Source organism: Nannospalax galili, unplaced genomic scaffold (assembly GCF_000622305.1).
Source record: "Nannospalax galili isolate Female #2095 unplaced genomic scaffold, S.galili_v1.0 scaffold132, whole genome shotgun sequence".
NCBI classification, from domain to species: Eukaryota; Metazoa; Chordata; class Mammalia; order Rodentia; family Spalacidae; genus Nannospalax; species Nannospalax galili.
In genome coordinates, this window is record NW_008332644.1 from 589,508 (window position 1) to 602,636 (window position 13,129).

Below are 13,129 nucleotides of genomic sequence, written 5' to 3' on the forward strand. Positions count from 1 at the left end.
CACATGTGCACACATATACAGGCACTCGCCGTTCCCTGGTCCCCTATGTGTCCAGCTGTTCCTATCCTCTGTGCATTTCCTCCCCTGGCTCTTGGTATCTGCAAGCTACTGTCCAGATTTTGGCCCCTTGAAGCCCTCATGTTGCCTTTGGCTCTGTGATCTCCTTCCCTGAAGCCAGACATGTTCCCATACCTCCAGTGCTCCAAGAGGCATTGGACATACTCCCCTACTCTGTTACGCTCCAGATCTTCTTGAGGGGAATTCCATCCCAACCTTTAGTACAAAGAAGCCTCTCCATTAGTCAACGAGCAATTAGAGCCCCGCTTGTGTCTAGAGAGAGTGTTGACCACCCAGGGCTCAGTGACCTGCTTCCATTCAGCGGGCTTCCCATCCATGTGGCCAGCAGGGCCCTGGGGCATCAGGCAGAAGCAGTCCTTTGCTTGGCTTGGTTGGGTCTCAGGATTGGGCTGCCTATTTTGTTCATGACTTTTGCACCTTCCCTCTGGCCTCTCCTCCTGTCTCTTGGCCCTTCTTTCATTGCCCATCTTAGACTTAAAGGCACTTAAAGATGTGCGGACAGACCTGAAGGTGAGCTCTCCTGCCTCATTAGCTCAGTCTGAAGAACATTATACACACCATGGCCTCCTCATGTTGTCTACCCATTCTTGGGATGTTGGGAAGAGAAAGCTAGGCTGAGAGGGAAAGGCCTTGGTGAAAGGTGGACCTAAGACTGAGTTATGCACCAGCATGTGGGAAGTGCTGCATTGGCTTTGTGCCCTCCTTTAGCATCTCCGTCATCCATGGACACTCAGCCCTTCAGCTGTGCACAAGCTGCTGGTCCACCTGTGCCATCCTGACCACATGGGCAAAGGCAAGATATAGTGAGGGCCTGGCCTGAGGCTCAAATGTTGAGCAGTCTGTCAATGGCCCACTCTGAGGGCAGTGTCTAGGGTGGGTCAGGGAGTCAGTGCCCACTTGGGTGTTCACCTCTAGAGATTTCTGCTCCCTCACTACCTTGCCTGACTCCACAGGACTTGAAGTACCACCTCATAGACCTGTTCCTCAGGCCACCTGAAGCTGTATTAGTCATTTTTACCTCAGTGTAAGTGAGAACCTGCCTTCTCTATGAATGCAGCTTTTAATAATGAGGAAATGGGGCATAGGGAGTGGAGTGGGAGGATTCAGGGCACCAGAAAGGGAAATGCCTTATCTGAGGTCACACAGCATGGGCAAGTGGAGCTAGGAAGCCTTTCTGAGCCTACATCCCAGGGCTAAAGCTGCTCTTCTGGGGCCCTGGGGCCCCCTTCTCCCCATACACTGTGAATTGTCCCTGAAAGGAGACAGAAGTGGAGACACATAAGAACTCACATAGGACACTTGCTGCAACTGTGAATGACTGTGCCAGAAGGAAGTACAGTCCCAGGGAGGAAAACGAAGTCCCTGAACATTAGCACCCCTCCACTGTCTGCCCAGACTTAGCATGGATCCCCAGGTTCCTAGGGGTGTCTTTCCTAGGAGAGCTTTGTGGGGAAGGCATCTTCATAGCTGTGGTCCCCAGCCTGATCTTGTCCCCTTTCCTCTGAATTGAAGGTGGAATTTTCATTGTTGTTTTTGAGTGTTTTAGGCATCAAGGGTGGACCCTGGTTGTCATAACAACTCTGTCAGAGTGAAGAAGGGAGAGGGCTGAAGGGGTTGAATTTATTCCACTGTCAGCTCCCTCTCCATGTGGGGGTCTGTAAAGGGCTAAGACTAAGATTTCCCAGGAAGGTCTCTCAGCTCCCCATGTCTCTGGCCTGGCCTGGCTGCTGTATCTTGCAGACCTGACACCTTTTAAGATGAGGCAGGGGCTCTCTTTCAGCAAAATAGTGCCTTAGTGGGGGGAGGGGAGAGCCCAGAGAAACATCCTTAATTGGGGAACCATGTAGACCCCTCTGTTCTGTTGGTACATGAAGGAACAGCAGGTAAGGTAAGAAATCCCTGGAGTATCCCAAGAACAGGCATTTATTAGAAGCCTAAGGCCAGAAGGTCAAGTAGGAGCAGGTGTTTGGGAGCCAGACTTGCTCCAGCCCTTGACTTTGCAAGGACAGTGTCTGCGATTAAAAAAATGTCTTATTCTCCAGTTTGAACATCAACTTTTGAAAGTGATTCTGTGACAGAGACACAGCTTTCTGCTATAGAGACAGCACAAGCTCAGTCATAAATGGCAGCTAACATGAGGGATGGGGTGCTGAGGAGCAAGAAGGGCTTTCAGAAGGAAGCTTTCATTCTGGGTGAAAGGCACTGCCCAGGACTGTGGCCCAGTGCTACTGACTGTCAAACTGCTCAGAAGAAGCCAAAAGTCAGATGACATGAACTTTCTGAATTTTGCTTTTTTCTTCGCCACAGTCTTTGGCTTTGTTTCCTGGATCGGTACACTTAGGGTTTGTTGAGATTGCAGATGAGAGGGCCTGGCTCTATCTCTGAACAGTTCAGATGGGCCAGCCTTTTGAAAAGACCTTCTTTGCCCCTTTCTGGTGCACATAGGGAAACTGGCCCCAGGTGGGCCAGAGACCAAACCCAGAGTGGGTTCATGGCAGGGCTGTAGCTAGAAGTGCCCCCAACAGAGAAACAGAAGGATAACCCCAGAATGAAAATGCCCCTGAGTGTACATGTAGTATCCTTGCTCCATTAAAGGCAGACAGGATCCAGAAGACCTAGGAATAATGATACTTTTAGTTCACATTTATCAGGACAGGCACTGGGGTCTATTGACAACATTTTATTTCTGTGTTCCAAAGCCTTTTGTCCTATGTTACCAGAGGAATAGTTGCCTGAGATGAAAACTCAGGCAAGCCTATGTCTTTTCTGCTCACTCCTAGGACAGAAACAGGATTATTAATTAAACCTTAACATCCATTTCACATCTTTCCCCTTGCCTGACTCGAGTGTAAAGCCTGCAGTAGGAAGGAGGCCCTGGAGCCTTGGTTTGTCTGGCTTCTACACCGTCTTCCAGCTTGCTGCCCAGTTCCTGATCCCTCTTGGGTATAGGTGAGGCAGAAGGAAGCAGGTGGGAGGGGCAAATGAAGGGAAGGTCTTGCTGGAACAGATTAGCACCCCCCCTCCCCACTGGTTCCTTTAGTGGGATCATCTCTTCATCTCTGTTTTGGCCTCTTGATGAAGGAGGTGGCATCCACCAGGGACAGCCGTGTCCTTCCATGACTACTACGCAGCTAAGTTATCTGGGCCATCCTAAGGAACTTGATCAGCAGCAGACACCTTCAGCTTGGGTGACTTCCCTACTGTGTGACCTGGTTGAGGAGCAAGTGGAACCTCTCCTAGCCCTAGTTTCTTCATCTATAAAATAAAGAGGTGACTACTTTGTCTAAGTGGCCTTCCTGTTAACAAGGATCAGTTGTGACCTGAATGGCAGGAGACAAGTGAGGAGACCTTTCTGTGGGCTCTAAACAGCTGAGCAGTGCCTCTTTGGAGCTGCTGGAGGGCTCTAAGCACATGACTCTACCAGGGTCTTTAGAGCTCCTTGGCCTAACGCAAGCCCATCCAACTCCTATAGTTTCCCAGTTCCTGTCCTTCTACCAACCAGAGCAGAGGCAGAACACTGGTTCCTGCTCTCACCTGTAGGTTTTTCCCAGAACGAACAGCCTTATCAGGAGGAGCAGGCCATGGGAAGGGTGAGGACACTGGGATACAGGAGAAGACAGAAGATGGGTCTCTGGCTGTTCCTGTCTTCTCTCTCCTGATGATGCTCCCTTGCCTCCCAGCACAAGGCTATGCTGACAAAAGATGGCTGTAGATATGGGGGACCCAGAGCTAAGTCAGTGTCTGGACATGGGGTGGAGGGCTACAGGGCTACAGGGCTACAGGGTGAGGGGCCCATCTAGGACCTGGTGCTGTAGAGTAGAATTTACTGTGGGAGAGAGGAGCCAAGATGGCATCTCCTGACTGGGAGAGGAAATCCCTCCACCTTCTTTCTGTCTAGTCAGAGAACTAGGGACACTGCCTCTGCCCCTCTTCACTGGACACCTGGCATCCTTATGATTGCCATGCTGTCTGAGGGCAGGGTGGAGCCTGCAAGTCAGGAAATTCTGCTTCTCTTCAAGCCTCAGCACCATGAGGTGTGGGAAGCCGCACTAGAGGGTGAGACAGGTCAGGTCAGGGTTCCCAGGATGTGCTCCAGGGAGCCTCCTCTGACGCATTCAGTGATTCTTGGAATGCAGGCCTGTTTCTCAGGCTCCACGGGGCTCAACTGAAGCCACCACTAGTCCTTCACACACCGAGGGGAAAGGCTTACTGTACCTGGTCCCTCCTTTGCTGGTGATGTCCTTTCATTTCTGGGTCCCCAGCCCAAGTCCTTATACCTGGCCCCAAACAGGCTTTCTAGGGATGTCTGTTGGTAAAAGAAGGGGTACACTCAGGAAGAAGGGAACTGGCCCAGGGAAGTGGGGAAGGCGGAGGAGAGGCTGGTTTGATGGGGTCTTCTGCCTCTGTGGGAGGTGGGGGTAGTGTTGAGATGCTTTAGATAAAGACTGGCCTGCCACCTTGGGGCTCCTCTGGCCCCAGCCCCTGTACCTCCGCAGTTAGCCGGCAGTGAGAAGCTTGCCTGCCTTTCAGGCTGAGGTGCCAAGTGGGAGCAGTCAGGAGCATAGTGGAGTTGGGCCCCTCCCCAACCTGCATCCCTCTGCCTGACAAAGCAGAGTCTGTGTGTTTGCAGTTAGTGCTTCACTGGGCTTCTTCCTTTGATACCTGGTAAGATTTTGAGATCCACAGGCTATGGCTTGCCCTGGGGCTCCTGCCCCATGCCTGGGGCAAGCTGACCAGAGCCAGGTTGGCTCCTTCCCTTGTCTTTAAGTGTCTCATCCTTGGAATCAGGAGGCCTGGTGGTCTGTGATGGAGCATGGGCCAAGGGAGTATGGGGGCTCAGACCACCCAGGCTCAGATGCCTGTCAGCTAGTCACTAAGAGAGTCCATGAAAAATCACTGAAATGCTTTCTGCCTCTGTTTTCTCATAGCCCAACGGGATGGTAATGGTAGCTTCCCCAGGTGGTGATATGATGTTTGAATGAGGTAGTCCAAGCAGGATTCCAAGCCTGGGGCATCATAAGGATGGCAGAGGTCTGTGTTTTTGAGGAGAGAAAAAGCACACATTGAACTTCTGCATATGGCCTCCTTGCCCACAGAGAGAGGTGATAAGGATGGTGGATAATCTATGCTGAGCATGAGGGCACAGCAGGTTTCCAATGCCTGGGCCCTCCTTAGTTTTTCAAAACACTTCTTATTTTGATCTTTCTTTGAGGAAAAGTGTTAATGTCCATTGCATAGACGAGGAAACCCAGGCTGGGGAAATGCGGATGGTTTGCCCAGGCACAAGGAGGATCCAAACTGTTAGGGAAGTGAGGGCTCCCTGCCGGGAGGCTCCTTTCAATGTGGGTTGTGGCAAGGAGCTTGGGGAAATGGGGGAGGACAGGGACAGGCTCAGTTCCTGCCCAATAGCCCTCATTACCTCCTACTTCCTGCTCTGATTCTGAACAGCAGGTACCAGATCTTAATGCCACCATCGCCTCTCCACATCAGGAGGAGAAAATTGGACTAAAATAGCCTGGTGCTTTCATCACACAATTTGAAAGGGGGTGAAGCTCAGCACAATGGCAAGTAGGGAGGGAAAATGGCTTCTGAATCAAATCAAAGGATATCACCCTGCCAGGGGCTTTGTCTGTTCCAGGCAAATGCCTGGAGGGAGGCAAAGGCAAGGGCTGGGCTGGGCCCAGGTCCCTCACTTATAAGATACAGGTATCTGAACCTCCTCCAGTGGGCTCTTTCTAGATCCTGGAGGACATATCTAGGTGAGGCCCAGAGAAGGGATTGGACCCACCTACAAGCACATGATGCTTAAAGCCATTGGAGAGAAGATAGCATGGTGCTCAGTTGGGTGAGTATATGGGGGAGGATACACTACAGCCCTCTGGGGAACATTGCTAACTATACACTTCCCACAGAGTTTGGACCCTGTTCCTAGCCTAGGTACTGCCTAAGAGCTACTAACAAGACTACCATGCCTTAATGACCACTGTCATTGAGAAGGAGCTCGACAGGCACAGGAGGAGTGGCAAAGGTGCTGAGGATCTGGTCATCACCATCTGTTGAGACAAGGTGTGAGGCTGGCAGGAGGTCAGGTGGTACTCCACATTATAGCATGAGGTCTATGGATAGAAAAGCCCAGGAACCAGGTGGGATCACCACAGCTGGCACATGGAGTAGGCTGGGGCTTCTAAGCTATCTTGAAGTGTATTTGGTTACTTCTATGATTGCTGCAAACAAATATCTGACCAGAAGCAACTTAAGGGATGAAAGTTTTATTTTAGCTCAAGTTTCAGAGGAATACAGTCCAATATGGCAGGGAAGGCAAGGTGCTAGGCTTGGTCTACGGTGAAACCAGAAAGCAGAGAAAGGATAATGCCAGTGTTCACTCAGCTCCTCCCTCCCTTTGCCTGTGGTGTATGCCTGCGCTGCATGTGTATGCATGTACACCCATGCATGTATGTGGAAGTCAGATGTTGAGTCCAGTGTCATTCTCTACTGTTCTCCATCCGAACTGGGAGCTCTGTGATTTGGCCAGACAGGCTGGCCAGCAAGATGCCAGGATTCTTTTTGCCTACCAGTGCTGGGATTTCAGGTACAGACCACCATGCCCAGACTTTTACATGAATGCTGGGGACTCAAAATCAGGCATTCATGCTTATGAGGCAAGCATTTTACCCAAAGAGCCATTCATCACCCTGGCTCACTTTCCTCTGTTTATTGAGTTTGGGACCCCAGGCCATGAGATGGTGCCCTCCACATTCAGGGTGAGTTTTCTCTCCCCAGTTAATCCACTCTGGAAACACCCTCAGAGACATGACCACGGGTGTGTCTTATTAATGTTCCAGGTGTTTCTTAGTCCAATCAAGTCATCACTTGAAATTATCAGCCACAAGTTCATCTCTTGTCAACTTGACACTCAAACACACCAATTAAAACCATAATGTTTCACCCCTATCTGCTCCTGTCCTAGGCTCATGGCCACGTCATAATGCAAAATGCATTAGCTCAAAATTCAAAAGTCCTCATAGTCCTACAGTTTTAACACTTTTTCCGAAAGTCTAAAGTTTCCTCTGATACTCAAGACAATCTCTTAATTTTAAGGCCCTATACAATTAAAAAAAAAAAAAAACCACACCAAATTGCATACTTCTGCAATACAGTGGCACAGGGTAAGCATCCTTCTTCCAAAATGAAGAATAGGGTTGTTTATAGTAAGGGAAGTTTGGGCCAAAGTCAGATGAAAACTTGGTAGTGCAAACACTAAATCTTTCAGTTCCTTGTCCAGTGTCTGGGAATCTTAGCGACAGCATCTGGGCTCCCATAGCCCTGGGCACCTCAACTCCTCTATGGCTGCCACCTACAGCATCTATAGACTTTTCCTTGGCCCATATCCACTCTTCCTGCAGTTTCCCACTGCAGACTTCTCCTGGTCTTTACATCTCTGACATCCTCAGGTCTTCACCTTTATAGTTTCACGAAATGACTGCTCAGGCCCACATGTTACCTGGCCTCAGTTGTTTTATAAAATCTTGTCACAAGCCTCTATGGCCCTTAAATTGCATTTTGCAACCTGCAAACCCAGGTTTTTACATGGATGCTGGGGACTATGACACCTTTCTACCACAGCTGAATTGGCCTGTGTGCCTTGGCAGCTAAACCTGTAAGGACATCTTCCTTGGTGGTTGTTTGTGAGAAAGAAACACTTTAGTGAGCAGGAAGCCCATTCAGCAGCATTCTCAGTTCAGTCACTCTTTGTGTGTGTGTGTGTGTGTGTGTGTGTGTGTGTGTGCGTGTGCGTGTGTGAGTGTGTGCATGCAGGAACCTATGGAAGTCAGAGGCATCAACTCCCGTGCAGGTGGAGCTGCAGGCAGTTGTGAGATGGCTAATATAGGTACTGGGAACTGAACACGGATCCTCTGCATTTGTATTTATAAGCTGGATCCTTTGCTGGGTGAGGTCTTGAAAGTACCTTTCTCATTATTCCAGTGCAAAGTGTGAAGTTTCTCCTTAACTGTTCTAACTTCATTAATGGTCACGATAAGTTCATCTACACCCTCCTTGTCTACAACTCCAAACTGGCTCATGCTCCTTTCCTTGTCAAACTGCATACATATTTACTGCCCATTCTCACCGTATACCTGGATAAGAGCATTGACATTACCATACCACAACCTGAATGCCACATTGCCTTGAAATTGTCGCCACCAAACAGATTAGTCCATTGTGTTTGAATGCAGCCTCACTCAAGTTTTCAGGTAGAATGTAGCCAGATTCTTTGCCCAAACATAATATGAATGGCCTCTAGTCTTCCTCTCCCTGAAACCTTGTCAGTGGAGACTCATTCTGCATAACTATTGGCATTCCAGTCTTTCAAATTTCCATGTGAATAGCCCATCAAACTCTGCCTGTGGCACTCAAGGGCTGCTCTAGTCCAGGGATCCAAACTCTTCCACATTCCTCCCACAAACCAGTTCCAAAGGCCTACAAAGCACATGGTCAGCATGGTCAGGTAGTCACGGCAACAGCTTAACTCCTTTCTGTATTATATACATTTCCTGTTACTGTAACCAAGTACCTCACAAAAGCAACTCAAGGGAGAAGGGTTTATTTTGGCTCATGTTTCAGAGGAATGCAGTCATGTTGGTGGTGAGGGCATGGTGGTAGCAGTGCCTTTGTCTGTGGTGCCCACCAGGAAGCAGAGAACGAAGGCCATGCTTCTGCTGACTCCCCCTCCCCATTTTATTCAGGCTGTGACCCCTGCCCATGGGATGGTACTGCACAGTCTGTACCATTAGGATGGGTCTTCCTTCCTCAGTTAAATCTATCTGGAAACACCATCACAGATACACACAAAGGTGTACCTCTTCACTGGCCCAGGTATTTCTTAATTCAATCATGTTATATAGAAATTTCCTCCAAGTTGATACATTCCTCAAGGAAGCTCCTTAAGACTCAGGATCCTCTAAAGGGAGAGTTAAGACTCAGGATGTTCTAAGGGGAGGCTTAAGACTCAGGAAGTGAATGATTCAGAAGCATCAGGAAGTTCCTGAAACTGACCAGATGCACTAGGCTCCTCTCTCCCCAAGCTCATATAAACAATAAGGACTGAGAGACCCTTAGACCAGCAGTGCTGCTTGGAAGAGGCAGGGACCAGCCAAGAGGCTCAGACCAACTGAACTACCTGGAGAGAGTCTCAACATGTCCAGATGCCTGAGAGCTATGTAGTGTGCTAAGACTGTGGCGTCAATCTGACTGCAGTAAGGTAGTGGACCCCATCCTACTGACTGGCCTCCTCCTCCTTACCCAGCCGGACCAGTCTCCGGAATATCTATTGTTAACCTTTCAAGGCTCTGGGAAGAATTAAATTGGTTGCATTTAGTGCTGCTGAAAAGCTGATCACTAACTTCAATCTCTCTCTGTTTATGTTTGCCCTCCTGTTTTACAGATAGCTGCATTAAGGCTTATGACAGAAGAGTGGCTTGCCCATGGTGGCGTTGGCACAGCCAGGGACAGAAATCCAAGTTACTGCATCCCAGCCTGGCTCCTCCCAGCTGCCCCAGAGAACTCCGTCTTCCTGCCTGATTATTGGATTCCAACAGCTCTGTTTTAGAGAATAATTCTATTGTCCTCATTACGCATCTCAGTATTCTAAACCACCTTACATCTGCTTTGGAGGCAGGCAGAGGAAACATCATAAACCCATATGTACAATCACTATGCTCCCTCTGGTCATTCAGCTCTGGTGTGTGCTCCCTTGTGTGTGGAAATAAAGGAGGATGACTTGGAGCCTGGATCTTGACAAGGTCACAATCAGTGTGAGGTTAAGGGCAGAGGCTGGTAGGCCCTGTGTATCCTCAGAAGGGTGATGGGCTGGCATGCCCTCTTGTGTTCTATTGGTATTGGACTCGAGGTAGTGAGCCCCATTTCCAGCCTTCTGGCCTGAGTGCTACAAGATCCACTGTTGCTTAGCAACTGTGATCTCTGGCAAGTTTATTAATGTCTCTGTGCCTCAGTTTCTTCATTGACAATATGATGATAAAAGCTATAATCTCAGAGTTGTTGTGAAATTTAACATATGTTGATTCATGCCAGACACTCAGCATTGCCCCTACATATGGTAGATTCAGAGCAGTCAGGTGACAATAATGACTAGCAGGAGGGTCCATCCTAGAGGCAAGGCAGGCTGCTCTCTTGGCCTGAGGCATGGATCCTGGAGCCCTGGCTTGGACTATGGCAGATAGAGAGGCCTGACCCGGAAAACAAAAGCCTTGGAACTCAGATATTGGTTCTGATCTGGGGGACCTTGGGCAGACCAGTGTATTGTATGAACCACATTTTTTTTTTCACCCGTGTGAATGCTACTTGGGTACACATGAAATAGATATAGTCCTTTTCCTGCCACACTCGAAGCATGCAGAGAAAGCCAGTTTCCCTCCGTCACAAGACAGGTAGGGTGTGCTGGGTATAGCATCAGAAAAAAATCCTCTTGAGTTAGGAGGGAATGTGGAAGCCACACACCTGTAGTGAGTGCTGATGGGAACAGCTGGGTAGGCCAGGTTGGAACAGAGGAGATTTCCACTTTCAACCATTCACCTATTTTCTAGACATGATCTGCGCATGGTACATACCTAGATGACATTGGGTGTAGACAGGCATGCCCTTATTTTCTCTGCCCACAGCAGCTTCCATGCCGTGGTGAGCAGGGTAGATGTACACAGGCTCACCTGGTGAGTGGAGGCATTGAGGGCTGGTGTTTGAAGTACAGCCACAGAAATGTAAGGATGACATATTGATTGAAAGGCATGCTGGGTAGAAGGGCACATGGGCAACCCAGAGGCAGGAGACCACAGCGTTTGAAGGTCAAGGTGTAGCAGGCTACATCCTTACTGTTTCCTTTGGTCACCCCATGTGGTGAGGCCAGTACTTTTCCTGGTGAAGTCTCCCTGTGTGGATCCACATCCAGGACTCTGGTAAAGGAGAACTGTGCAATTGACAAGTCTAGTTCTGAAATACAGACCAGACTTCTGTGCTATATAGAGGAATAGTGCCTATAAGTTCATTCTCAGCAGGCCCACTGAGTTTCAAAGAGGCCAGCAGGAAGCCTGAGTAGGGCTTGTGGAAGACAAAGCCTTCGGGGAGTGGGGGAAGAAGAAAAGCCACACTAAGAAAGCCCAGGTCACTCATCCCTGTCATATGGCAGATCCAAGCTGGGAGCTTCCCTGATTGCTTCTCACTAAGGAGACAGGCCTCTTAGGCACAGGGCTGACATGTTTTGTTTTCCCAGATGGGGATAATCAGCCTGTTTGGGAGCCCGGCTGACAGCTCCAGCAGCAGGTGGGTGCTGGAGGCGGGAGGCCTGGGATGCAGGCAGCTCCCAGCTCTCTAGGGAGCAGACGCTGTCTGTGTGACAACCTCCAACAGGTGGGGATTTCTGTTTGCGCCACAAAAAAGGCTGTGGAGCAATTTAGCTCAGTTCCATGAACCCCGAGAAGCAGCCCAGCTCCTCTTGCCATTTAGTGTCAGAGCCGAGGAGCATCAAACCAGCCTTCCCCAGCTCCACTGGAAAAGACTCAACTGCAGCCCTGCCTTGGGCAGAGTTGGACATTTCTAGATCTTGAGCAGAAGGTTTGAATCTGGATGTCCCTCTTTCTACGTCTTTGCGTAGATTTTCATACCTGTCCCTTACTGATGTCACCATTTAACCTCACATCCCAGCCCTCCACCCAGGTCCGTGGACAGTTCTTCGTTGACTCAGGTTGTGCCACTGTGGGGGCTCCAAATGCAGGCCCTGCTCTGGGGCCAGGCCCTAGACCCCTGTCTTGCTGCTCAGCATTTCTAAGCACTGGGTTGGGAGGTTTTCATTCTGCCAAGGGCAGGGCTAAGCTGAGATTTTTAGGTATTCCAGCTCCTTCTTTGAGGAGAATGAGCTCCTTCCATCTGCAGAGGCCTCTGAGGACCTGACATGCCTGCAGGTTGCCATGGGCTCTGTTTTCTCCCCTCGCCCAGCTTCAAGGACAGGAGACCAGGTTAGGGCTGGCCTTTCTGAGGGGCTTCATCCCTTGCCCCGTCCAGTACATTCTCCCATCATTAAGGCCCAGCTAGCTCAAGGTTTATTGGTCACAGTCCTTGTCCTTGATTCTCGCCCTGTCTCAGTACCCCATTCAGGAAGCAGGACAAAGCCCAGCTTCCATCTCTCAGCATTTGCTCATTGACTCCCTGTGCTTGCAGAATTACGAATCTCCTTCAGACTCCAGCTGCGCTGTTCTGGCTGCTCCTGAGAATGAGGTTTAATAAGGGTTTTTATTAGAGTCTGGGATCTTGTCAGAGGAAAACATACACATATACAGACAGGCCCATGTACCCCTCTGACCGTACACCCTGCTGCAGCCTCCTAGGACCATCAGAACTCAGGGTGGGTTCTGTCCTCAGTTCCTCACCACCGATCCTCAGTGTGTTGGTGATTCAGGCCCTCTACTCTTTTTCATCTCAGTTTCTTCATCTACCTTGTGAGGGTGTTCTCTGTGAGACCCCTGCAGTATGTACATCAGGTTGTGGTCCCCAAGAAAGGCACCTTTGGGACTCCAGGCCATCTGGCTCTCAGCAGCCTTGTGGAATAGCTTTTCTCCTCCCTGGTCTCCCCGGCAACGCAGAGCCACCTGCCAAGCCTGCTGCTGGGGCCTGGCGCCCAAGCCAATCTTTAGTGCCACACAGAGATGGCTGATGGCAGGAGCCAGGGCAAGGCCCAGCCTCCCCAGCTGTTGCAGAGAGCAAATCAGACAAAGGCTGAGTTGGCAGGGGTGGGGCCCTAGGGCCAAGGGGGCCTGGGAAAGTAGTTTTGAGGCCTTGGCTGTACCCCTCCCAACTCATCCTCCAGGCATTGACCTCACAGCGACCCTCGCTTCTCTCTGTGGGGTTTCACAGCCTGGACATCAGTTTTCCTCTATCAAAGGAAGGGGACCACCCTCCAGTTCTTTAGTCTAATGACTGAAGACAAGATCCAAACCTAGATATCACAGGACTGTGGAATCATCTCTATCAAATGGCCTTTGGACAG

The 13,129-nt window shown here is 49.9% G+C and overlaps 1 long non-coding RNA gene across 1 annotated transcript in view; it reads left to right on the forward strand.

Moving 5' to 3' along the window:
* The window catches only part of LOC115069362, a 30,445-nt gene extending 20,453 nt beyond the window's left edge, over positions 1-9,992 (forward strand). Inside the window, exon 3 of the long non-coding RNA XR_003848637.1 lies at positions 9,521-9,992. This is a non-coding gene — a long non-coding RNA (uncharacterized LOC115069362). The remainder of the gene's footprint in view (positions 1-9,520) is intronic.
* Positions 9,993-13,129: the final 3,137 nt, after the last annotated feature.